The 26829-nt window shown below is 38.5% G+C and overlaps 1 protein-coding gene across 4 annotated transcripts in view; it reads right to left on the bottom strand.

Moving 5' to 3' along the window:
- The window catches only part of LOC138714634 (mitogen-activated protein kinase-binding protein 1-like), a 525862-nt gene that overhangs the window by 311557 nt on the left and 187476 nt on the right, over positions 1-26829 (bottom strand). The window lies entirely within an intron of this gene.

Below are 26829 nucleotides of genomic sequence, written 5' to 3'. Positions count from 1 at the left end.
GAGTGAGAGGGTGGGGGTTAGGGGAGTTAGGAAGCAAGAGAAATGCACAGCTAGCATTGCGAGCCACAATGTGCTCGTGAGTCGCTTTTTCGCCACCGCTGCCCTAAACGCACGATACTACACGGCAGATAGAATCAAAACTATTCGCAAAACATCAGTAGAATATTGCTGAACGTTTTCTCATAGTATCCAAATGGGTATGAATATTGGGAACAATACTGGTACGGGTGCCCATTACAGGCATAAGACCTAAATCTGAATGCAATTTTTAAAGTGGTATCGATTACACGTTATCGTGATGGAAACTCACAGCACGCCAACAGAAACATGAGGCGTGTGAGATCTGCCGGACTCTGCCCCTCCTCGTGTTACAGCCCACACGCCCTCGGCAACGATGACTACCTACCGTAGCCTACTTGTAATTCGCGCAGTGACGCAACGCTTTTCGGCACCTACACTGACTGACTGAGTCTCTGTTTCCGAGGAACTTGCTGTTCTCATTAAATCTTCAGATAAAAATGTCTAATGCATATCACATCTCCAACAAGATTCTAGATACATAACCGCATATAAAAGAGGGCGAAGTGGTACGCAGTAGCAAGGCCCGAAATAAAACGAATTGCGACCAGCCAGCACAATTACCGGAAGCTCTTACTTGCATATACGAAAGTTGTGTTTTGGCTTAAAGTCACATTCGAACAGTCTTAAACAGTGAAGTCCAAACTCTTCTCTTAAGAGCTAATGACGTCACACTGTCGCTTTACCCAAAGACAGTGCATAAGCCTCTTCCCCTTCTATCACTCTGTGACGATTGGTTACAATGGCATGTTGCAAGCCATCCAAGCATTTTCTATTCCGAAAAGAAAGGGAGGAAGAATAGTCTTGTGTTGAAGAGGAAAACACGGCGAAGCATCTTATTTACAACAAATACTGGGTGTTCAGTTCAAAGTGTGTCATGGCTCGCTGTATGCCGTCATGTGGCTAGCCGATGAGCCTGGAGAATTCAATCTTCCTACACTTCTGCAGAGGCGTATTACCTATGTGCGAGAGAAGTTGCCTAGCAAGTACGGCGTTCATTCTGAAGAGTAATTACCGATACGTACGGTGCCGCCGGTAGTGGCAGGAATGTGAACTGTTTCGAAACATGTACTGAGGTGAGTTTTTTTCTTACTGTCGAGATATGGGGAGAGGGTTAAGACGATTACTTACGTATTTGTTGACATTAACTTCGACGGTCAACATGGACACAGAGCATTTGATTTGTGTTGTGGAATGTTACCGTACGCAACCGATAACAAATACCCTGCGTACGACTTGACTTCGCAAAATACAGTTCGAAAGAGATTATGGTAGCACACAGACCGTACAGACCGCCATCTGTTGCTACGACGTTCAAGTTATACTGTACCGTACACGTTCTCAAGTTCAGATTGAACGCCTTGATTAATATACAACTTCTCTGACATAAAAGCTGAAATTCGCTTCAAATCGCTGACTCATCAATAGTGACGTCATGATACACTTTGAAATGAACACCCAGTATTTATGTGTGTGTATGTGTATCCAATGCCCACCCACTTCACTTGCGTGATTCGGGTTCCGCATACTGCGGATAGATGGCAGAACTGTGACCCATTTTCTAGTTGTACACCACATCCTACTATACTGGGTGTTCATTTCAAAGTGTGTCATGACGTCACTGTTGTTGGGTCACCGATTTGAAGCGAGTTTCAGCTTATATGTTAGAGAAGTTACCTATTATTTAAGGCGTTCTTCAATCTGAACTTGCGAACGTGTACGGTATAACTTGAACGTCGTAGCAACAGATGGCGGTCTGTACGGTCTGTGTGCTACCATAACCTCTTTCGAACTGTGTTTTGCGCCGGCAAGTCGTACGCAGGGTATTTGTTATCATCGGTTGCGTACGGTAACATTCCACAACACAAATCAAATGCTCCGTGTCCATGTTGACCGTCGAAGTTAATGTCAACAAATACGTAAGTAATCGTCTTAACCCTCTGCCCCTTTTCCCGACAGTACGTATTTCCAAACAGTTCACATTCCTGCCACTACCGGCGTTACCGTACGTATCGGTACTACTCTTCAGAATGAACCCCGTACTTGCTAGGCAACTTTTCTGCCTCTTAGGTTATACACGTCTGCGGAAGTGTAGGAAGATTGAATGCTCTAGGCTCATCGGCTAGCCACATGACGGCATACAGCGAGCCATGACACATTTTGAACTGAACACCCAGTATATATTTGAAATCCTTCTTGGGACAAATTATTTGGTTGATGTTTTTCCGAGGTTTTCCTTCAACCAATTAAAACAGAACTGCTGAGTAACTTTCGCCGTTGAACGTCGGACTCATTTCGCTATCATTAATTCAAATGTCATTGTCATCCATACCGTAGCCCTGTTAAGTTCACGGTGTGGCGTGCTGTATTCGTACAAGAGCGCGGCCATTTGGCCGCAAAAACATTCACAGAACAGGAGTGTTACGTACGATAACCCTCAGACTGAGATGCGAGTCTTCGGGATGGGGACAGCATGTTTGCGGCAGGACGGCTAATCAGGAGAATTAAAGCATAGCCAATTTGCGTTGGTTTTCGAGGACCCGATTCCGGTATATCGAAAAACATTTTTTAAGCCTGATAAACTGGAAAGGTGTCTGAAAAGTAACAACACCACTGATATCGTAATGTTCGCTTAACGCAAAAAATAACACAAACTATCGTCTTTTCCCGACTGTCGTCTTTTATGCTGCACTTTCCATCTAGGACAAAGTATTTCCCGCAGAATTCAGAAAAATAAGGTTCTTCGTAAGAAATACTTAAACAAAGATTCTGAACTTGCCATTGGCTTAAATATTTTTTTGTTTCCTTCCATCTTCAGAAGTAGGTGACGCTTTCGCAGAACTTATGTCAATCGCCCCCAGTAATGGCACGGAGTTCGCAGACTAAATCCTGAACAGATATGTAGATGGAGACGCCCCGTTTCCTCCTTCTCTCTCGGTGAAGGAACCATCTGATGGCCCACGAACAACAAATGGGCCTGAATCCTTTCATTCAATTTACAATTCTCAATTTTATTCCCCACTTCCCAACATTTACAAGACTATCGATGTTCTATTAGAAATGCAAACACTTGCCCGCACCAAGATAAACTCTGTAAATTCCGGACAATATAACATGAGGAAATTGAAACTAGCAGAACCATGCTGCAAACGGATTGCCTTTTTTTGACGCAAATAGACTACGTTTCTAGAAAATGACCGCAAACGTGCTTCCCCATCGGAACCGTCCTTCGTAAAAAAAAAGGGAGGGGGACAGTCAAGAGACAAATAACGACCCTTAGAAAAGTTGAAAAGTTTCATACTGTCTCCGAAGTGGCATGTGATATCGCACAACATTTATTCTACAGATCAATGGACAGTAACCGTTGTCGCCACTGCTTCAACGAGATAGAAACTCTCGCCCACGTTCTTGGATCTTGCCCCGCATGGTGAGACATTACGCAATGCCAGGCATCACAAAATCAGGTCTGCAAATCGCTCAAGCTCTTCGCGACAAGGGATCTACCACCTATGAATATGGTCTATCGGAAACAGGAACCTGTCGGCGGGTTGATATATTAGCCTTTAACAACACTGCAGGCTAAATAATAGATTCTACTATCCGCTTTGAATTAAATATAATTCAACTGGAAGATGTCAACAACGAGAAGAATCAAATTTATGGTCCAACTGTTCCTTATTATTTACATATGTATAAGTTACAAACTATTGAAATTATTGGATTATTAGTGGGTGCTAGAGGCACGATTACAAAAAGAAATATGTTACTTTCTGCAAAGAATTCAATCTGAATCCTCTTTGGCCAAGACTAGTTGTTGAGAATACCAAATTCAATAAGAATATCATATAAAACTTCTCTCTTAACCGAGTCATATGCCTTTTTGAAATATATGAATAACTGATGTAGTATAGGCCTATATAGGCCTGCGCTTAAACAAAGTTAGAGTAGAATGTTTTACATTTTTTAGGTTAAGTCCTTGAACTATGTTCAATGATCAGTGAGGAAGCCTTCTAAAAAATCCGCATTTATTCATGGCTTTCTGCTTCCCGATTATTTGAGAAAGACTGATGTTTCTCCATGTTTCAGATTGAGAATTCACATGCCATTCGGCGTAAATGAATGGTTCTCACCTCTTGTCTTTTTCACCCAGTTACGGAATATTAAGGCAAACGATTTACTTAAAATTATTTACAATTCCTGATTGACAGGCGTGTTAAGTACGCCTATTCTTTTTCAGCCCATCTCGTAAAATGGTGTAATTACTTAACACAAAGTACAAAGCTAATTATAGAAATACAATGTAATAACCGCAGCACGATTTTGTCAAGCACCTGGGGGGTGGAGTAGGAAATAACTTCTACACCCTCCCTGGTTACGCCCATGCATTTACCTAATTCTGTGGAAAATGAGGGTGGACCAACATACAGAGGTAACTGAAACAATAAAATTAGTTTCGACAGTTCTGGGAACACATTACGCCTACCGTCAAAAATAATTTCTTCAGTCCTCACGGTCTAATCACCTCATGTGAATAATTAAACAAACTGGCAAGAGCGTAAAACCTTTAACTTAAGTTACTAACAATAATCTCTCTCCATCAACATTAAGAATTAACATAAGTAATAATGCTTACGAAGAATTTCAAAATATATCCTCCCCAAATATAAGCTATAAAAAAATAATAACATTTCCGCTACTAAACGGTCCGACATGAAATAATTTCCAATATCATATAAAGAGCACAGGCGGCGGAATAGCTCAGTGGAAGAGTCACAGGCTACGAATTAGGCGTTTCCAAGTTCCATCCGAAGCGCTGTCGGCATTTTTCTTGTTCCCAAAAACTTCCAGAAATTCCAGGGGTCCACTGAACCTCATGTTAAATTGAGTACCGAGTCTTTTCCGGGGGTAAAGAACAGTCGTGGTGCCGACCTCATTCTAGTGCGGAGTCAAACAATTTTTTATTTTACTTGGTTATTTAACGACGCTGTAACAACTATGAGGTCATTTAGCGTCGATGAGATTGGTGATAGGGAGATGATATTTGGCGAAATGAGACCGAGGATTCGCCATAGATTACCCGACATTTGCCTTACAGTTCGAGAAAACGTCGGAAAAAAAACCCAACCAGATAATCAGCTCAAGGGGGAATCGAACCCGCGCCCGATCGCAACTCCGGATCGGAAGGCAAGTGCCTTAGCCGACTGAGCTACGACGGTGGCTGAGTCAAGAAAGTATGGGGCTCTACCTCCATGGTGTAAAAAGAGGATATTTTTATCTTCATAAAGGTTCACAAAACTTAATGATGTCCCATAACGTAGTGATCCTAAATTGTGCACTCACAGCACTTGAAAGGACATAAAGCAAAATGATTTCCCGTTATTTTCTATCCCTGGTGACATGTCGAGAGGATTTATCTAAATAATCTACCCTCCCGCTGGGATCCCTAATACATTTCAATAATTTATACATATGTTAAAACAGATAATTTACATAATTTCATGAATCAGACCAGTATACAGTACTGTCCGTCCGAGTGGTTATGTCGCATCCCGGTTTCCCCCTCCAGCTTTTGCTGGTCCCTCTGTAAAGTCTAGTGACTTGGCTGTTAGGCTCTTTCCTGAAAAATATTTGAAAGTCAACGTAATATTACAAAACTGTTTAAAATAATTTAAAGAGAAGGGTCCTTTTAAGTAAGTAAAGGCTGGTCCACAATGAACTGGGAACGAGAATAGGAAGCGAAGAACGTGATGGTGAAAAATTTTTATTCACAAACCGAGGACGGAAACAGCTATGCATATCGATAAGTATGTCAATAACGATGCTCCTCTGCCGGCAATATTTACATCGCCTGTCAGACATTATGGAACGAAGTATAGTCACTGGACCGCCGTGGCAGCTGCGATAGAAATAGGAAATTAATTTGTGCATTTTGTATAGAATTACAAAGCAATGAAGGAAATTGAATCTTATGTAATGAAAATGCAGGTTCCAACTTCATGAAACTACATGAAAACATGAAAATGTTTTTGAAAAAAAAAAAGTTTAATGAAACAATGTTTTTGCACGTTAAATAAATTCAAGCTCAAATTTACAAAGGATCATTTATCATTTTATTATTTAGATTTTATGGTGTTTTATTAGTATTTATGCTCGACCATGCCGAAATGTAGTAATTATACACCTGGTAGTAGCGCTTTAATGCACCTCATTAAAGTACACCTATTCATTAAAGTTCAGGTGTTCAGCCAATGAGAAATCACCATGTACCATTATAAAACCGCAATTATCGATTATTCTCGGATATGCAATCGAAAGACAAATAACGAAAAGTCACGGAGGCTTGAAATCCAATACTGTCGCAGAAGGTTATGTTCTATTACTATAACATAATTAGCATTAATTGTAAATAATATTCAAATAAATTCAATTTGGCATCTCGATTTTCAATTGTAAATCAATTTCCAGGTTATATCAAGACTAACCTTCATGTTATTCTCTAGATTATATCAAGGTCAATGACATTCGTGCCTCGGAAAAAATCAATACTTTCGCGTCTGCGCACATCTCACAATTCAGGTCAGTTCCGCTCCTCACATAACCATAACATGAATACTTATGAATAATTTCAAGTTAGAAATACGGTCGAGCATAAAAAGTCGTATGAAACTTGCCTATAATGGTAATTATGAGGCTCGTATGAAAATTATGAAACTCGCTTGCGCTCATTTCCTAAACAAACAAACTCGCGTCTTAATTACTACCATTATAGGCTCGTTGCATAATGTACTATTAGTTCACTGCGAATTAAATATTTTTATAAAACGTGTTCTGTGGTAATAATTTATGAACGCGAAATAATCACCGCTCTGGAGCCCTTCTAGTACCGCTAGAAACCAATTTATTTCACCATAAAATAAGTTCCTACTGACGACACAATGCCAGAACTAAAAAATATTACACTAGCTTCGTCTTATTCATATTCATTCATTCGTCAATTCTGTCAATACATTAATAAAATTATGTCATCATCAATATGTCAATAATAACGACACATTCGCACATAAAGAACCATCATATCACAGCTGTTACATTAAATGAATGCTGTTCGACATGAATAAAATCGAAGGACTCGCCAGACCACACAGAACACGGCTGAAAACGAGAGCTCTCATTTCAGTCAGGTTTTGAACGTTTATATCCGTGTAATGGAGACACGAGGGTGAGAGGAAGAGTGGGGAGGAGGCAATGGCAGAGACGAGCGCAGACAAAAGAAGAATGGGAGAGAGAAATCAATTACACCGTTTCTGACCATTTATCAAAGCAAAGCAATTCCTAGCGTCAAGCAATTCTTCCACACAAAAACTTCTTGCGGCCGCTGTATTGCCCAGGGGTTCGCAAGACGAAAGCTAAATTTTCCGCCAAGAAGGGATCAGAACAAGTTGAGCAATGGTGGACTAAAAAGCAGTTTAATAATTATGATGATTATGGCTCGGAATTCTATGATTTGGTCTGGAAATATGCTTGCACTCATGCCAGAAAAAATACCAAAATACGACATAAAAACTTGGAAAAATGACACAGAACAAATTACTGTACTCCAACCACGAGAAAATCTCCACGGAATGAAACGGAGCGAGGTGATGCTGTAATAGTGATATGCGTTACAAGAGCGGTATGTTGAAGTTTTCATGTTCGAGGAAAAGTTTGAAAAAGCGAAACGTAGTTGAGCTTTTTTAATTCCCGAGAATTGAAAACAAACATACCACTCGTGTATCGTACATTATTTTGTGCGAAGATCGTTTATTACATACCTGAAAGAGGAATTTCTAATTAGTTGCAATGAAATCTCCATCTTGGTTTCTGTTCAATGACGGCGACTTTGGAAAACAAATATATCTATCTTCAACATTGTTCCTATAAAATGTTTTCTGTGTTTACTATACTCCAGCAGGCCGTGATATACGTCTGTCTTTTTTTCCCCCCAGTCTATGATGAGTCTGGAATCTTGTTGATTTTTTCACGGCTTCCTTAATGTTACTTGCATTATAAATGCAGTAACTTTTGTGGTGTTGTAGAGTTTACTTAATTTTTGCAAATATTTAAAAACAATAATTAACAGTGCAATTTAGGTGAAATTGCAGTGGTAAGTTTCCAATTTATAATTATTACTATATTGAACGTCTTTAAAAATAATATGTTAAAAGCCTAAAGCAGTAAAATGAATATGACGCTTAAGCGGTAAGAATAGGGAAACTGTTATGTGTGTTACGTTGGGAATACTGAATGTGGTATTTCACACTTACCGCGTATTGCTTTTGTGCGGAAAGCAAGCAAATACGCACGATCTCGCACAAATGAATGTTGTCATAAGATTTCATAAGGTCACACACGTGGGTACTCGTATATCTATTGGCTATCTCTCAAAGTTCAAACCATAACATTGATATATACATTTTTATACTATCCTAGTTACAAAATTAGATCACTGTTAATCTTCTGGTCTTTTAATCCCTTCATACAGGAAATAGCATATGCAGGAGAGCGCATGATTTTTAAACTGACGTTATAACTCTAATATTATCTATCTACTTCGCTCCAATTGATGACGCAATAGTAAGCACATTCCTTTCACGGTTTATCTCCTGGTTGGAGAACAGTAAATTAAATGTTTTCCAAAAAGAGAGAGAGAGAGAAACATTTTATTCACCATTCTACAAAATTATCTTTTGGATAGGTTATTAAGCCCTTGTATTGGCCATAGCGGACTGTTCAGCCTTTAAAAATAAAATGGGGGAAAGAGAGGTAATAATGTACAATGTCTGCCCTATGCGTGCATAATTCTTTTACAGCTATATTAACAAGGTCACTGATTATATTATTTATGAATTACTATCTGGCAACAGAGAGGTTGGTACCTCTTAACCGTCATATGTTTGGGAGGAGTGAAGAGGATTAAGGTGAGACCGACCAGCAACAATTTGGCCACATTCCTAACATTACTTAGTCGTTTGCGTTTTGACAACTTACTGCTGGCGAATCCTGTTAACTTCAAACTTCATTCAACCACAAAATATTTCTAAGAAAAGGAAATCCAAAATAAATACCAAACGCAAACTAAATCTCTTGTCATTAACACAAAACGTGGTCCACCGCTATGGAGTAACGGTTAGCGCGTCTGATCGTGAAAACGAGGGGGCCCGTGTTCAAATCCTGGTTGAGACAAGTTACCTGGTTGGGGTTTTTCCGGGGTTTTCCCTCTACCAATTGAAGCAAAAGTGCTGGGTAACTTCCGGCGTTGGACCTCGGACTCATTTCGCCATCATTCATTCTCATAGGCTATCATCATCATCATCTATACAATAGTCCAGGTTAAGTTCATGGTGCGGCATGCAGTACTTGTACAAGAGTGCGGCCGTTCGGCTACCCAATCATTTACAGAACAGGAGTGGTAAGCACAATAAGTCTCAGGCTGCACTGCAAGTCTTCAGGTCCCTCCTCCGTACAAGGTAAAAAAAGACACACACACAAAAGTGTGAATGATACTTTGGGAACTGTTAAGCCAATGTAATATGACAAAAAATATGCTTTCATGCCTTTTTGGTCAAACATAACTTAATGCTGAAATATGGTAGAATATATGCATGTTCATATGACGAATAAAATCCGTGTCATCGTGTTCAGAAAAGCTAAAACCATGTTTAATTTAACTTAAGTTTGCAAAAAGGGACCAAAATAAAAATATGACATGCCCTAATGATGATGACGACGATAATGAACGATGATCATTAAAACATCAGACATACCGTCGACCGGGTATACTTTACACAAGGGGGGTAACTTTACACATTTCTAGAAAAATGGTGTATAACAGCTTTAATAATGACACACACTTCAGTCTACTATACATATGTGCTGTTGTCACATAGAATCAATTCCACGGAGTTGCTACACATTGTCTGTAATGTGCTGCCTTCTAAACATTTTTTCTAGAAATGTGTAAAGTTACCCCCCTTGTGTAAAGTATACCCGGTCGACGGTAGAACTTGAGGATTTCTGCACTTTTACCTTTTCGGAAGACTGGCTAACAATTTTCTCCTCTTCTTTTTCTTGATTTTACGATTGCACGTTTTTCTGTATAGTGTCCATAATCGTTAATTCAGAGTTCCCATGCATCTGTCGTAGTTCAGAGCTTTAAACGTAAATCTAATCCCTATACAACAGTTGTCTCCTGTACGGGAAATTGAATGCTACGGTCTTGCTACACTCCGCCCTGACGAGTCATCTATCCGCAAAGCAAGAAAACTTGCCGTGGAGAGAAAAAGTTGGCGGTTAATTTTCCTTCAGTCATGGTTGATCTAAGTGTTAAAATTGCATGAAACGAGATCGCTAGTTTTAGTTGCCTTTCGAAGAGAGCCGTGTTATGAATTTTATTTCCTCTTAACGATCCTTGGTCGACCAAATTTATATAATTAGTTAGAAACTTAGTGCTGACTCCACTCTTCATTGAAATTGACATACAAGTGTATTTTGAAGCGAAATATACATAGGTTGGATAAAAAGTAATGGCAACACTGCTGTCACGTGACGATGGTGCGTTCGAGAGCTGTCAGCTGTGTGGTTATGAACAAGGACTGTCGGATGAGTCAGTGCAGTCAGCGGCGACAGTACTCCATCAATCTACTGCAGTGTGTAGAACGTTCACTTTCATAGGGATAGTGCGAGCGCCCTAAGACCATCCTTACAAAACTAGAGCAACGTTCCTGGATCAAAATTGAAATGGCACGAGGTCATAGTGCACGAGAATGTTTTCAGGGACTGCGTGAAGCATGTGGCGATGCAGCGTTGCCATATCGCACAGTTGCACGATGGGTTAAAGCGTTCCGGGAAGGCCTTGTTGCACCGGTACTAAAGGGAAGGTGACGACTTTCTTGGACGAATCGTCGCTATGGACGAAACCTGGACTCGCTCGTATGAACCAAACTTGAAACGCCAAACAAATGAATGGAAGCATCCCGGTTCTCCTCGTCCAAAGAAAGTGCGCCCTACACAAAGTGCTGTGAAGGAGATGTTCATTGAGGCGTAAGACATTGATGGGGTAATACTGCACCACGCTGTACCTCCAAGGCAGACGGAAAACGCGGACTACTGGAACATCCACCGATATGATCCATGCGATTACGATCTTTTCACCAAAGTGAAAGAACCACTGCGAGGGACCCGGTACAATACCAGAGATGAACTTATCCGTGCTTTAGGGCGGTCAATACGGAACATCAACAAAGATGGACGCGCTGATGGTGTACGACGCCTTCCAAACATTTGGCAAAAGGTAATAAATAAGGGGGGGCGACTATACAGAAGGTACGTAAATGTTGTACCCCTGTGAATAAAGCCATGTCAGAAATATCGAACTGTTGCTATTACTTTTTATCCAACCCATGTACATAAGCAAATACATTTCCACTTGTAGGCCCTAATAAGAAGGTAAAAACTACGTAGTACAGACGTGGACAAATTATTAGCAAAATTGAAGATTTTTATTAGGCCTACATATTTTTACAAAATATGAATCTTCAGTTTAGACTACAGTTGACATTTTTACGTATTTCGAAATTATTAGCAAAATTGAAGATTTGTATTGTATATTTTTTACAAAATTTGACTCTTCAATTTGGACTACATTTGATATTTTTGCATATTTACAAATTATTAGCAAAACTGAAGATTTTTATTATATATTTTTACAAAATTTGGCTCTTCAATTTGGACTACAGTTTAGATTTTGGATATTTCCAAATTATTAGCAAAACTGAAGATTTTTATTTTATATTTTTACAAAATTTGACTCTTCAATTTAAACTGCAGTTGACATTTTTGCATATTTACAAATTATTAGGAAAATATGAAGATTTTTATTATATATTTTTACAAAATTTGACTCTTCAATTTAAACTACAGTTAACATTTTTGTATATTTCTATCTATTGTAATGATAGAAATATGCAAAATTGTCAACTGTAGTCTAAATTGAAAAGTAAAATTTTGTAAACAGAATTATCATAAAAATCGTCAATTTTGTTAATAATTTGTCCACGTCTGTAGTTACTTAGAGAATTGGAAGTTTTGATATTATTCACCTAAAGTCCTAAAACGACAAGTGTAATTGGAATTCCATATAAACGTATCCCTCCGAGCCAGTACACAATATCAAATGCACAGCCACTGCGTGCCACTCTGTGTATTGCGTCTTTATTTCGATGCGAACTCTTTCTCGTGCTGCTGGCAGCTGTGCGGGCTGCGAGGCCACGCGTGGTCGTCGTCCAGGCGGAGGAGGCCGGCCCGGCCTGGTGGGTGCCAGTGAACACTAGCAGGCCCGCCACCCGCGCCCAGGCACGCAGCAGAACAAAAATACTGTACGTCCAGGTCCGGCTGAACCAACAGGCCTTCAATCCATAACGCATGCTGTGCAGACACCAACGGTGGTCAGCACTTCGGTGTTCACTGGGGTTGCCAGATTGTACGTTTTACCGCAGACTCCAAGTTTTCTATACTTACTTACTTACTTACAAGTGGCTTTTAAGGAACCCGGAGGTTCATTGCCGCCCTTACATAAGCCCGCCATCGGTCCCTATCCTGAGCAAGATTAATCCATTCTCTATCATCATATCCCACCTCCCTCAAATCCATTTTAATATTATCTTCCCATCTACGTCTCGGCCTCCCCAAAGGTCTTTTCCCCTCTGGCCTTCCAACTAACACTCTATATGCATTTCTGGATTCGCCCATACGTGCTACATGCCCTGCCCATCTCAAACGTCTGGATTTAATGTTCCTAATTATGTCAGGTGAAGAATACAATGCGTGCAGTTCTGTGTTGTGTAACTTTCTCCATTCTCCTGTAACTTCATTCCTCTTAGCCCCAAATATTTTTCTATGAACTTTATTCTCAAAAAAACCTCAATCTCTGATCCTCTCTCAAAGTGAGAGTCCAAGTTTCACAGCCATACAGAACAACCGGTAATATAACTATTTTATAAATTCTAACTTTCAAATTTTTTGACAGCAGACTAGATGACAAAAGCTTCTCAACCGAATAATAACACGCATTTCCCATATTTATTCTGTGTTTAATTTCCTTCCGAGTGTCATTTATATTTGTTGCTATTGCTCCAAGATATTTGAATTTTTCCACCTCTTCAAAGGCTAAATCTCCAACTTTTATAGTTCCATTTCGTACAATATTCTGATCACGAGACATAATCATATACTTAATAATAATAATAATAATAATAATAATAATAATAATAATAATAATAATAACACGGTTCGTGACAATGCGGTGGCTCTTCCTTCACTCTCCCTGCCGCATGACCCGCATTCGGGTGGGTCCCGGGCGCATGGCCCACTTGGAGTGGCCGACATTAGCATAATGCATTAAACAGAAAGTGAAGCAAGCGTGTAATTACAGCGGCTTTGTCTTCCAGCTTGATGCCCCCTCCGAGCGGTCCGGTTTCCGCACTTCACCGCTGTAACACGACGATGCGGTGACGACTTTTAGTTAACTACGATCGTGACGTAGAAACAAGACATTTTAATGAAACCTATGCCAAGTTTGGAGAGGAGCTCAACACATCCAACTTAAAGGACCAGCTGCTCTACATCTCCCCCCCCCCACCCACGGAAAAGTGAAAACTGACTCCGAAGCTGTGTCGTCAAGTTTCTTGGCTTTGCATTAGTGTAGGGTCCTTAATATAATAGGGCTGTCGTAGCAAGGGCTCTGGCTCCCGGGCGACAGGTCGAGCATCAGCCGGGAAAATCCTGCCTACAACGGCGGAAGCACAAATGGATTACGAAACCTACCTTACAGTGGTCATCAGCACTCGCTGAAATGTTCAATGGGTACGCGGTACCGTCCCGTGTGCACTGTCGTGTAACAGGGAGAGATAGAGAGCATACCCGCTAGCAGCTACGAGAGCACTATAGTGCACTGCGTTTTCCGCGGGTAGGAGAGGCTAGCCCCAGCGTGCTCTGTGCTGACGACCCCTGCAGTAGATGTTGAAAGTGCCGTCTTTCCACTCGTATACAAGCTTGATATCGCGAAAATGTATTCTGAATCACTCGTTTAAGCTGATGAACTGAAATTCTTATTTTATGACCAATACTAGTCTGGACTTCTCTAATGTGTGTGGATTCGTGCGTAACACTTTGTCTTTCAAACTACCCCATTAAATAAAAAAAATGAAATGTAGAAAAAATTAAGAAAGAAAAAGAAAAGAAGAAATTGAACAATCATGATATGGAGGGCGGAAGGAAACACCAAACAGAAAAGAATAAACAGAGAAAGAAAGAAAAATGAAAAGAGACAAGAAAGAGCAGTCAACAAATCTAGTAAAAAAGGAAACACCAAAAAGAAAAGAAGAAATGTAGAAAGAAAGAAAGAAAATATGAAGAGAGGAAAGAAGAAATAGAACAGTCAAGAAATCTAGTAAGAATGGAAACATAAAAAAGAAAAGAAGAAATAAAGAGAAAAGAAGATATAGAGCAATCAAGAAATCTAGTAAGAAAGTAAACACCAAAAAGAAAAGAAGAAATGGAGAAAGAAAGAAAATATTAAAAGAGAAAAGAAGAAATAGAGCAATCAAGAAATCTAGTAAAAATGGAAACAAAAAAAGAAAAGACGAATTGAAGAGAAAAGAAGAAATAGAGCAATCAAGAAATCTAGTAGAAAGGAAACACCAAAAAGAAAAGAAGAAATAGAGAAAGAAAGAAAATATTAAAAGAGAAAATAAGAAATAGAGCAATCAAGAAATCTAGTAAGAATGGAAACACAAAAAAAGAAATGAAGAGAAAAGAAGAAATAGAGCAATCAAGAAATCTAGTAAGAAAGGAAACACCAAAAAGAAAGGAAAAATGGAGAAAGAAAGAAAATATGAAAAGAGAAAAGAAGAAATAAAGCAATCAAGAAATCTAGTAAGAATGGAAACACAAAAAAAGAAGAAATGGAAAATGAAAAAAATGAAGAGAAAAGAAGAACTAGAGGAGTCAAGAAATCTAGTAAGGATGGAAACATAAAAAAGAAGAAATGGAAAAAGAAAGAAACAATGAAAAGAGAAAAGAATAAACACAGCCTTAAAAAAATCTAGTAAGAATGGAAACACCAAAAACAAAAGAAGAAATAGAGCAGTCAAGAAATCTAGCAATAATGGGAACACCAAAAAGGAAAGAGGAAATGAAGAAAGAAAGAAAATATGAAACGAGAAAAGAAGAAATGAAGTAATCAAGAAATTTAGTAATAAAGAAAACAGCAAAAATAAAAAAGAAATGGAAAGAGAAAGAAAGAAAAATGAAAAGAGAAAAGAATAAACAGAGAAATGAAGAAAGAAAAAATGAAAGAAAAGAAGAAATAGTGAAATAAATAAATACAGAAAGAACTCACGCGGAGTAGACTAGGGAAGGACGCGTAACGCCACTATGGGCCAGTGCCATGAACAGAGTAAAGCACGTTCTGAAATAACCATCGCATCAATTTCGAAAGGAGCGAGGCTGGTAATGGATATTTTGGTGAAAGACTTGAGAAAGAAGCGATGAGTTCATTGTGATCCTTCAAAAGCGTCCTACATTACATTAACATATATTCCGGCTTCAGCTGGTGGGAAAGAGGACTTGCCGAAGGAGATAACACCCAGCCTGAGTGACATAGTTCATAACTCGGCGAAAAAATATTTCAAGCCATTTGTTTACTCGAGAGATTCTGGAACTAGGTCTAACTTCCACAACAGATGGGCTAAAAGCTGCGTTTATTGCTGGTAATTGGAAATCATCTGTCCATAATGTACACATTTAAAATAAATGAAATCGCTAAAATTATATATATAAGTACGGAGCCAACCAAAAGTTTAGAACCACCTTATTAATGCCCCGTACTGTATATTAGGTTATATTATGTTCCCATTTATTAAACACCAATGAATCAAACAATTACATAATTGTAACACTTCGCCATCCTGAATATAACTTTGAAATTTCAAACTCAAAGGGGTCGTGTGATCACTCTAAATTGTGTTAAACTTTGTGTTAAAACCAATAGCAAAATCGGTTCAAGATATCTCAATGTCAATTCTGAGATGTTTCTCCACGCTCAAACGTCTACGGCTGTGAACAGCTGAAAATGAACAGCATATTAAGCACATTTTGTACAAAAAAAAATGTTTGCTTTGTTATTAACAGTTCATATCATTTCTTTTCCATTTGAAATTTCAAAGTTATATCAACTTTTATAGAAACTTTAATGTGCGATATTTCCTATAGAAATTGAGAGCGAATTTGCTATTAGGTTTCCATAAACTTTACACAATTTAAAGTGTTACTCCATCCATTTTCTATTTCAAAATTTCAAAATTGTATCCAGCGCGTCTGGCCTCGAAACCAGGTGGCCCGGGTTCGATTCCCGGTCGGGTCAAGTTACCTGGTTGAGGTTTTTTCTGGGGTTTCCCCTCAACTACCGGTGCTGGATCTCGGACTCATTTCACCGACATTATCACCTTCACCTCATTTAGACGCTAAATAACCTAATGTTGATAAAGCGTCGTAAAATAATCTACTAAAAACTATTATTCATAAGGCCTGCTCCCACTTAGCGGAATCGAACCGAACCGCCGCTCACATCTAGTGGAATCGAATTGAACCGAACCGAACAGATTCGTGTTTCAGTTTAAAATGGATCTGAAATAGCTTTAACACAGTTATATGCAGAGGCGGAAAAATAACTATTCAAAACAAGAAAAGGAAATACTAGATCCGTGGAGAATCTTCTACTTTATTTCGCAATCTTCTGAGAGAATTAAACAAAATTCCGTTCCGTTGCGCTTGTTCGGATTTTACTTTTTACCTGATGCTTTCATTATTTACTTATTTCGCTTCCGCAAAATCACGGGCATAATTATTATCATTACAGTAGTACTTTTGTGTTCTGTCATACAATAGCGGATAATTCTGAACAAGATTTCATTACTTTCTCTTCGTTCATATTAAGTTGTTATTTTCTGTATACCGGTATGTACTATTTCAGCAATAACTTTCGATAAACAATTTACGCCATCAAAAATGGATATGGTTCATTTGTTTTTTTTTTTTTTTCACGAACTTCACGAGAACATACGATTATACTCGAAACAAGAAATTCTGTTCCGGCAGTGGAATAAATATTCTAGCTCATGAATTCTATTCGATTCGACGAGCCCCTTTCTGCTATCTTCCATTTAAATACATTATGAAGAAAAATTCTGTTCGATTCGATTTCGCTAAATGGGAACGGGCCTTTATAGTCGATAAATTTTAGGGTATCTTTCTCACTAACTACAATGGACACTATTTTAAAAATTGTTTGCAGTAATAAGTCAGTCTGTTACAAAACAAACCAGATACTATGAAATAAATGCAATGGTAATTAATGTCACCGGATGCTAAAAATAAAATACTATTACTTCTTTTTAAATTGAAAGTGTAAGAAAGTAAGCATATTTTTATGCTAATACTCCTGACCTCGGGGTGCCTTGACATGTAGGCTTATTTCATTATCTCGCAGCTGAATATTAAAAGAAATTAGAAAGGATTTTCTAAAGAATGTTATGTTTACGTATGAGGCTGTCAGTCTGGTTTCGTTTATACTGCCTTTAAAGATGGCATGAGAGCAGAACCACGCTACTGAAGTCGCAGACGGAGCGATTCTTCTCGCTATTGTTTTAGCCAACGATGGGAAGCAGCTGAAAGTAGAACACGGAGCGGAGACACATTGAAGAAACGTGTGAAATAGAATGACGGCAGCTAAACGCTACACGCAGTCATCGGTGCTCATTACATTTTCAGTTATATCTGAAACTGGCTGATTTAAAACCAATAGAAGAAGTTGCTTCTTTCGAAAGGAAATATCTACAGTGTGATGATCAATTAATCAAATATCGCTCTTATATCAATCCAACTCATTAGAAGGACTGTTACAATAATTCTTAAGGTTATTTAACGACGCTAAGTCAGTTATCTGTATCTTGGAGCAACAGTGACGAATATAAATGACACTCGAGAAGAAATTAAACACAGAATAAATATGGGAAATTAATTTATAAAACAGTTATATTATCGGTTGTTCTGTATAGTTGTGAAACTTGGACTCTCACTTTGAGAGAGGAACAGAGGCTAAGGGTGTTTTGAGAATAAGGTGCTTAGGAACATATTTAGACCTGAGAGGGATGAAGTTACAGGAGAATGGAGAAAGTTACACAACGCAGAACTGCACGCATTGTATTCTTCACCTGACATAATTAGGAACATTAAATCCAGACGTTTCAGATGGTCAGGGCATGTACTGTAGCACGTATGGATGAATTCAGAAATCGTTTGGGGAGGCCGAGACGAAGGTAGTATGATAATATTAAAATGGATTTGAGGGAGGTGGGATATGCTAGGAACTGGATTAATCTGTTCAGGATAGGGACCGATAGTGGACTTATGTGAGAGCAACAATGAACCTCCGGGTTCTGTAAAAGCCATTTGTAAGTATGCAAGTAAGTAAATTGTCAGCTCACTTGAGTTGTGTGAATATAAAGGAAAAATTGTGACGGTGTCGTGTATGGTTCCTGGGGTAGCTCAGTCGGTAGAGCGTTCGCGCGCTAAGCGAAGGGTCCCGGGATCGATACCCGACCCCGGAACAATTTTTCCTTGAAATTATTCAAGTAAATTAGTTATCTAGAGTCCAATAAAATTAGTCATGGATGCCTATACAATGCAAATATACATAGTTCTGCACACTTCTGATTTCTTTGCTTTAAGGCAAGAAGACGTTATCTGCAATGGCTGAATTAAGGTACGGTATCCGAAGAAGTTGGTATTATTGTATTTTATCGCATAAACATCCTGTCACGTAATTCTCCCCCCCCCCGTCCAAGATTTTTTATTAACAACATTGAAATTAAATTAAATATCGCATATTTCCCTGGTTGGTCTCCCAACCAGACAGAGATTCCCTGCAAACATGTTAACATCACGTAAATTTATTACATGCTCAGTTTGTTCCATTTGTTTCTTGCCAAAGAGCTCACAGTGGAAGATATGCTGCTCTTACAGTGATGGTAAACATTTGCTCATTTCTCAGAAAATATTAATTTTAGGATCCATTTTTATAGGACTTTTATGTCTTGTTTTGATGTATACTACTTGCTCTCTAAATACTGGAACCTTTTTCAGAACACACTGTATATCCTATATGATACAAGCCGTAATCATAATAATGCAATAATACTATAAATATTAAATTATCTTTTAAAACGTTTGGTAGAGGCACGTAGCATGTTAAATTGATGAAATATACATCAACACTGTAAATATGGATATTTAACATACGGAAAGAGATGCACTTATAACGTACTACAAACTGTTTTCCCGTATCACAAGTGAAAGCAAATATAACAAGCATTTGCATATAGATCCGATGACTAGTAATGACTAAGGAGCGGATTCCTATGTAATTAAATATTTTTTTTGCGTGTGATAAAACACAATTAACGAAGTTAAAAATTCCGAACATGAAGTTTCAAGTTTAAAACCCGAATTTTATTTCACATAAAAACACATATTTTCACAAAAAAAAAATTATGTAAATACATATTTTCAGGAAATCTATCATAAACACATAAATATTGGAGTTTTTTTACTTAAATAATTTTTTTTTACAAAAACTTTCAAATATTTTAAAACTAAATCAATTATACCACTCAGAAGTACGTTATCTTTTTTTTAAGAATTCTTGGTTGCTTCGTGTTTCTAAGCGCTGTGTGGTGTATCCGTGATCCATTTTTGTAATAGTATCGCCTCAAGTTCTGAGAACTGCTAGGCAGCATATCAGTGTTATTATTAGAGAATAAATTAACATGGACAAGGAGGAGAGATCTTGCAACACATAATTAGGAATGTTTATTGTTGCTGAAGATGTTTTCATTCCACGCTTTGTTTGTGAAACACAACAGATAAGAGCTCGGGTATGAACATTATTTAATTTAAACAAATCTCTCTCCTCTCGCTCATGCCTATCATGTAAGGCAATATATCTTGTTGTGATTCCCTGTTATTGGGCTTCGTCAATCGATATCCTTCAAGATATACTGAAACATGGTTATTTGAAAAACGATTTGGCTTTCTTATTAGCAAATTTAAGCTTTTTGTGTGACACCATAAAAAACTCGAAACATCCAAAAACCTGTTGTCTCAAACAGGGAGGTGCGTGCCGTGGAAATTAAACTAGACTCGCTACCAGGTTCAGAAGCACAATTATTAAGGGATAAAATTCCAGAATGTGTTTGGGAAAAACAGTGGATATGAAAAATGTGTAAAGTTGCTCAAGTATTGGAGGATGTGTCTGTAGGTGAAATTGATGGTGTATGTGTTTGTGACATTCCTGTCTTTAAATATGCACGTCTGACGTCCTGTGATGTGGAAAGATCGTTTTCACAGTATAAGTCGTTGTTCAGAGATAATCGGCATGCATTTGTGATGGAGAAGTTGGAGATGACCTTTGTTGTTCACTGCAATTCTCGGTCAACTACTAGCATTCAAGTGTGGTTGGTGAGTACCTACAGTGCATGAGGATTAAGTTGGCGTGATTTCTACTGTCCTTGTCTGAGGTCCTTGTCTACCGATTGCCATCAGATGTGACGGGCAAGAGGTTTCCTTTTGTACAATTCTTGGAATTCCCTTTCTCCTCCCTTCTCCCTTCACACTTTTGCAAACCCAATTAGTGGATCTCTCAGTGGCGTCTCGGGGTTGTTTGAGTTCATTAGTTAGTAGTATTTTGTGAATAGTGAAGTGAGTTTGTGTCTTTTTTTTTATTGGGTTATTTTACGACGTTGTATCAACAGCTCAGGTTATTTAGCATCTGAATGAAATGAAGGTGATAATGCCGGTGAAATAAGTCCGGGGTGCACCACCGAAAGTTGCCCAGCATTTGCTCGTTTTGGGTTGAGGGAAAACCTCGGAAAAAACCTCAACCAGGTAACTTTCCCCGACCGGGATTCGAACCCGGTCACCTGATTTCGCGGCCAGACGCGCTGACCGTTACTCCACAGGTGTGGACGAGTTTGTATCTTGTTGTACCAATTTAATATAATATAATTCACAAATTAAAATGTTTTCGGAGATGCATGGTTTCACTGTTACCTTAAATATTGTAATGAGTGTTGTGCTCTTGTATTTAATAATAATGGTAGGCAATATGGGAAAACGCGGGAAAGCCTTGAAGTCGGACGGTATGAACATGGTTATTAATGCATATAAATTCTTTACTGGAGAATATGAGGCACTGAAATGCGGAAAACAAACAATATCTGTGCCGAGTTTTATCGAAAAGACTGCTGCAGCGACAGATATATCATCTCGTGGTGTTAACAGGATTAAAATAGAAAAAAAAACAAAACAGAAAAAAGAAAGCGGAAGCGGAATTGGAAGCATGCTGCGATCTCCAAGAAAGAAATCCCCGAATAGGATTCTTAAAAGACGTGTGTGACAGGTTAAAAATGAGAGCACTTGCAAAAGTGACGGAAGAAAATTAGAGGAAGGCCTGTAAACACGTAGAAAAAGTTGAAAAATTTTATTGGGCGAAGGATGGACTTGTAAATGGAAATTTATTATTCGTTCGTATTCAATTTGGACGACACGGACATGGACGAACTTTCTGGCGGAGTGGAGTCAGAATTTGAAGAGGAAGAGAATGCCGCCACTGGTAACTCGTGGTCGTTTGAAGGAGTGTCGACCATCATAAATGAGGGTAGAGAGAGATGGTGAGCATTCTCTCTCTTTCTAAAAGGGACTAGACAAGTAAATCCTCATGGACTGTAGTAACATTTTTTTTCAAGCTAAGTAAGGTATTTTTGTCATATTAAAAAAATATATTTATTTTTATTTTTATCAAATAGTTTCGTACTTTTTAGCACATAAAAAATAAATATATTTAAATTTGTAGCACATAAAAATCCGCTCCCTAGTAATTACTCTGTTCAACAACGATGTATGCTTTTCAAGGTGCTACGCAGGAAAGCGAAAGCAGTTAAATTTATTAATTTGAGCCGTCATAACTATATTACGCAAATAATTGTTCTACATAAAGCCACTAAGAAAAAGATTGAATCTACGCATACGTGCAGCGGGGCTAGAAGTGAAGCCGATCAAGTCATTGTGCGGAGGAAAGTATAACAGACAATGCCTCAAGGCGCAGTTTCTATTCATCCAGCTGACCGACATCTCTCTCTACCGTACGAGGATGATCTGCAGTACATACGCAACGGATCAACGGCTTGTTTACTCTCAGCGTTAAACAACAACAGCTCTCCTAACAAGTCCACCTAGTTGTACAGCCTTGTTATACGATGAATGAACAAGTTGAGAACAAGATTTCAGGTACGTTTTATGAACACGCTGTTGCTCACTACATCTAAACTCGTTCACCAAAGCTCGTGAAGACCAGCACATCGAAAGGTATTGAATATTATATATAGTTCGTTGTTATTATTATTATTATTACTATTATTATTATTACTATTATTATTATTATTATTATTATTATTATTATGTCTCGTGACGGGAATATTGTACGAAATGGAAATATAAAAATTGGAGATTTATCCTTCGAAGAGGTGGAAAAATTCAAATATCTTGGAGCAACAGTAACAAATATAAATGACACTCGGGAGGAAATTAAACGCAGAATAAATATGGGAAATGCGTGTTATTATTCGGTTGAGAAGCTCTTATCATCCAGTCTGCTGTCCAAAAATCTGAAAGTTAGAATTTATAAAACAGTTATATTACCGGTTCTTCTATATGGCTGTGAAACTTGGTCTCTCACTCTGAGAGAGGAACATAGGTTAAGGGTGTTTGAGAATAAAGTGCTTAGGAAAATATTTGGGGCTAAGCGGGATGAAGTTACAGGAGAATGGAGAAAGTTACACAACACAGAACTGCACGCATTGTATTCTTCACCTGACATAATTAGGAACTTGAAATCCAGACGTTTGAGATGGGCAGGGCATGTAGCACGTATGGGCGAATCCAGAAATGCATATAGAGTGTTAGTTGGGAGACCGGAGGGAAAAAGACCTTTAGGGAGGCCGAGACGTAGATGGGAGGATAATATTAAAATGGATTTGAGGGAGGTGGGGTATGATGATAGAGACTGGCTTAATCTTGCACATGATAGGGACCGATGGCGGGCTTATGTGAGGGCGGCAATGAACCTTCGGGTTCCTTAAAAGCCATTTGTAAGTAAGTAAGTATTATTATTATTATTATTATTATTATTATTATTATTATTATTATTGTCATCATCACAGTAAAAGAATTAAGAAAGAGATTAATGAAGTGCTCTGTGTGAAGTGTGGCATTGTATGGGGGTAGAAACATGGACATTACGACGAAATGAAGAGAAACGACTAGAAGCATTTGAAATGTGAATATGGAGAAGGATGGAGCGTGTGAAATGGACAGACAGAATAAGAGATGAAAATCAAAATCAAGATTTACAAAACCCTAATAAGACCCATTATGAAATATGGTACAGAAACATGGGACCTAAATAAGAATACATGCAAACAACTAGCAATATCTGAGAGGAAAATCTTAAGAAGGATTTTCGGAGCAATTGAACCAGTGGATGGATGGATGGAGAGCCAGATATAATGAGATATACGAACTGTACAAGGAATCGGATTTGGAGACGCACATGAGATGTCAAAGATTGAGATGGTTGGGACACGTCACAAAGATGTAAACAACAAGGAAAGTGAAGATTGTCTTCAATAACAACCCAGATGGAACCAGATTAAGAGGGAGACCGCGAACAAGATGGTGGAACTGTGTACGAGTGGATGTGAATAGATTAGGAATAAGGAATTGGAGGGAGTTGGCGATGGATAGAGAAGGATGGAAGAGAGCCATAGAGGAGGTTAAGGCCCACTTGGGGTGTAATACCGAATAAGAACAAGAAGAAGAAGAAGGTGTGTTGGAAAGAGTGGGTGAAGAAAGAATGGTGCTGAAACTGATCAGGAAGAGAAAAAGGAATTGGCTGGGTCACTGACTGAGAAGAAACTGCCTACTGAAGGAGGGACTGGAAGGAATAGTGAATGGGAGAAGAGATCGGGGCAGAAGAAGATATCAGATGATAGACAATATTAAGATCTGGATCGTATGCGGAGATGAACAGAAAAGCAGAAAATAGGGAAGATTATAGAATGCTGGGTTTGTTGTGAAAGACCTGTCTTTGGGCAGAAAGCTATGAATGAATGAATCATCACAATATAATTATCATTACAGTATTACTATTACTACCGGTATTAACCTAATTAATATTATTATCATATTAAGCTATTGAGATTTTTCGTTCTCGAACTAGTTACCTCATATTCTTCATATTCTTAATCAGTAACAGACATTTCATACCAAACAGTACGATTTCAGGATCATACGATCAACAAACAAGAGAAATCGATTAATACAACATACCATGAAAAAATAAAGTCATACACATCGATCTTATCAGACGAAAATTGGTCTCCAATATTCAATCGAAAACAAAGAGAGTCAACTGAATTTTCTGACACGTCTTGTTACAAAAATGACGCCAAAACAGGCAGGGAACACGTCAATCTTTTATGGTGGTTAGTATTCTGCTGTCTCAAGAGGTGATCTCGTACCAAGCTCATCAGTTGATCAAAACGGTTTAATCCTTCAAGATTGCATAATGTTAATCACTTTTATCTTTATCTGAACACGAGACACAAATACCTCGCAAATAAACTTTAAGTTCCTGTACGGAGAACATCAGAACGTCTCACTTCGCTTTCCATTGTCAAGGTATTTAATTAACTTTTATATCAATATTTGCCAAGTGTGAGGTACACGGTGCTTGAGGTAAACAGGGTCGGGTAAAATCCAATTAAAGCATGACTGTCAGGACGTGCCAAGAAACGGAAAACGACCGCTTTTCATTAAGTTGAACTTCCTCCCAGTATGCAACTTCATAAACACGCAACAAACTCCACGCCTCTTCGCAAACTTGAGAGGAAGAAACGTGAAAATTGCATTCGGCACGTCTAATACGTCCTGGTGATTCTTGACCAGAGATCAAACGACAGGATTGGCCACAGCGACAAATGTGCTAACTGAAATATAAAAGATCAGTAAGTTTGGAGACATGCCATACTACCAGAAAATTCTGATGTGGCTGAAGAAATATACAGGGTGTTTAAAAAAGAATCCAATATTCTAGGAAGTGATAGTATGCATCAAAACAAGAACAAAATGTCTAATAAACACGAGTCCTACGACAAATACTTTCTGAGATTTGAACACTTGTTCATAGGAGGTTCTCAACGTGATGTCCATTTATGGCAATGCATTTTTCTGCCCTACAATACAGTAGGCTACCACATAATCATACCGTAGTTGACACCCCTGGCGTGGAATACTGATATGTCGTAAGGAATATTGAAAAGAAAAGTTTGGTTGCGGATATTTATTTATTTATTATTTTGCTAATAATTGTAACATAAATTATAAAATATACAGAGAAACTTTAGCTCGCCCCTGAAAGAGTAGAACTCGTGCTCAGGGGCGGATTCCTGAATTGAAATTAATAACACTTGAAGAAACAAGGCATCAGTACCGATTCTCAATCAACGTATGGGCAGGCGTTCTTGGCGATAGATTAAGGGCCATACGTACTACCACAGAGATTAACTGGTGCTCGTTATCAGGACTTTCTAATTAATGCATTGTCTACCTTGCTGGAGTATGTGTCATGTCAGCAAAGACTACAGATGTGGTTCATGCACGATGGCACACCAGCACATTTTTTCCGCAATGAGCGTTAACACCTGATGCAGACATTTCAGGACCGCTGGATTGATTGGGGAGGCCTCACACCTTGGCCTGCTCGTTCCTCAAATCTAAATTCCCTAGAGTTTTGGTTATCAAGAACAACCAGGTCAATTTAAAAAAGTGCGTGATTTTTTACGTCGAAGAGCAGAGGGATGCATTGCCACGAATGGACGTCACATTGGGTACCTCATATGAACAAGAGTTCAGATCTCAGAAAGTATGTGTTGTAGGACCCATGTTTATTAGACATTTTTTCTTGTTTTCATGCATACTAGCACCTCCTAAAATATTGGATACTTTTTTAACACCCTGTATACCTTGACATAGGAAAACAAAGTGTGATATCTCAGAAATTACGAATTTTAGGACCATGTTTATATAACTTCTTTTCCGCTCTACATATGAGAGATCCAACCATACAATTTTGAAGTTTATTTTTTAAACATCCTGTATATTAGGCCTACTTACTTACTTACTGGCTTTTAAGGAACCCGGAGGTTCATTGCCGCCCTCACATAAGCCCACCATAGGTACCTATCCTGAGCAAAATTAATCCATTCTCTATCATCATATCCCACCTCCCTCAAATCCATTTTAATATTATCTTCCCATCTACGTCTCGGCCTCCCTAAAGGTCTTTTTCCCCTCCGGCCTCCCAACTAACACTCTATATGCATTTCTGGATTCGCCCATACGTGCTACATGCCCTGCCCATCTCAAACGTCTGGATTTAATGTTCCTAATTATGTCAGGTGAAGAATACAATGCGTGCAGTTGTGTTGTGTAACTTTCTCCATTCTCCTGTAACTTCATCCCTCTTAGCCCCAAATATTT

The sequence above is a fragment of the Periplaneta americana genome, chromosome 15, assembly GCF_040183065.1.
Source record: "Periplaneta americana isolate PAMFEO1 chromosome 15, P.americana_PAMFEO1_priV1, whole genome shotgun sequence".
In the NCBI taxonomy this organism is placed as follows: domain Eukaryota; kingdom Metazoa; phylum Arthropoda; class Insecta; order Blattodea; family Blattidae; genus Periplaneta; species Periplaneta americana.
This window is presented reverse-complemented; position numbering and strand designations above follow the sequence as displayed.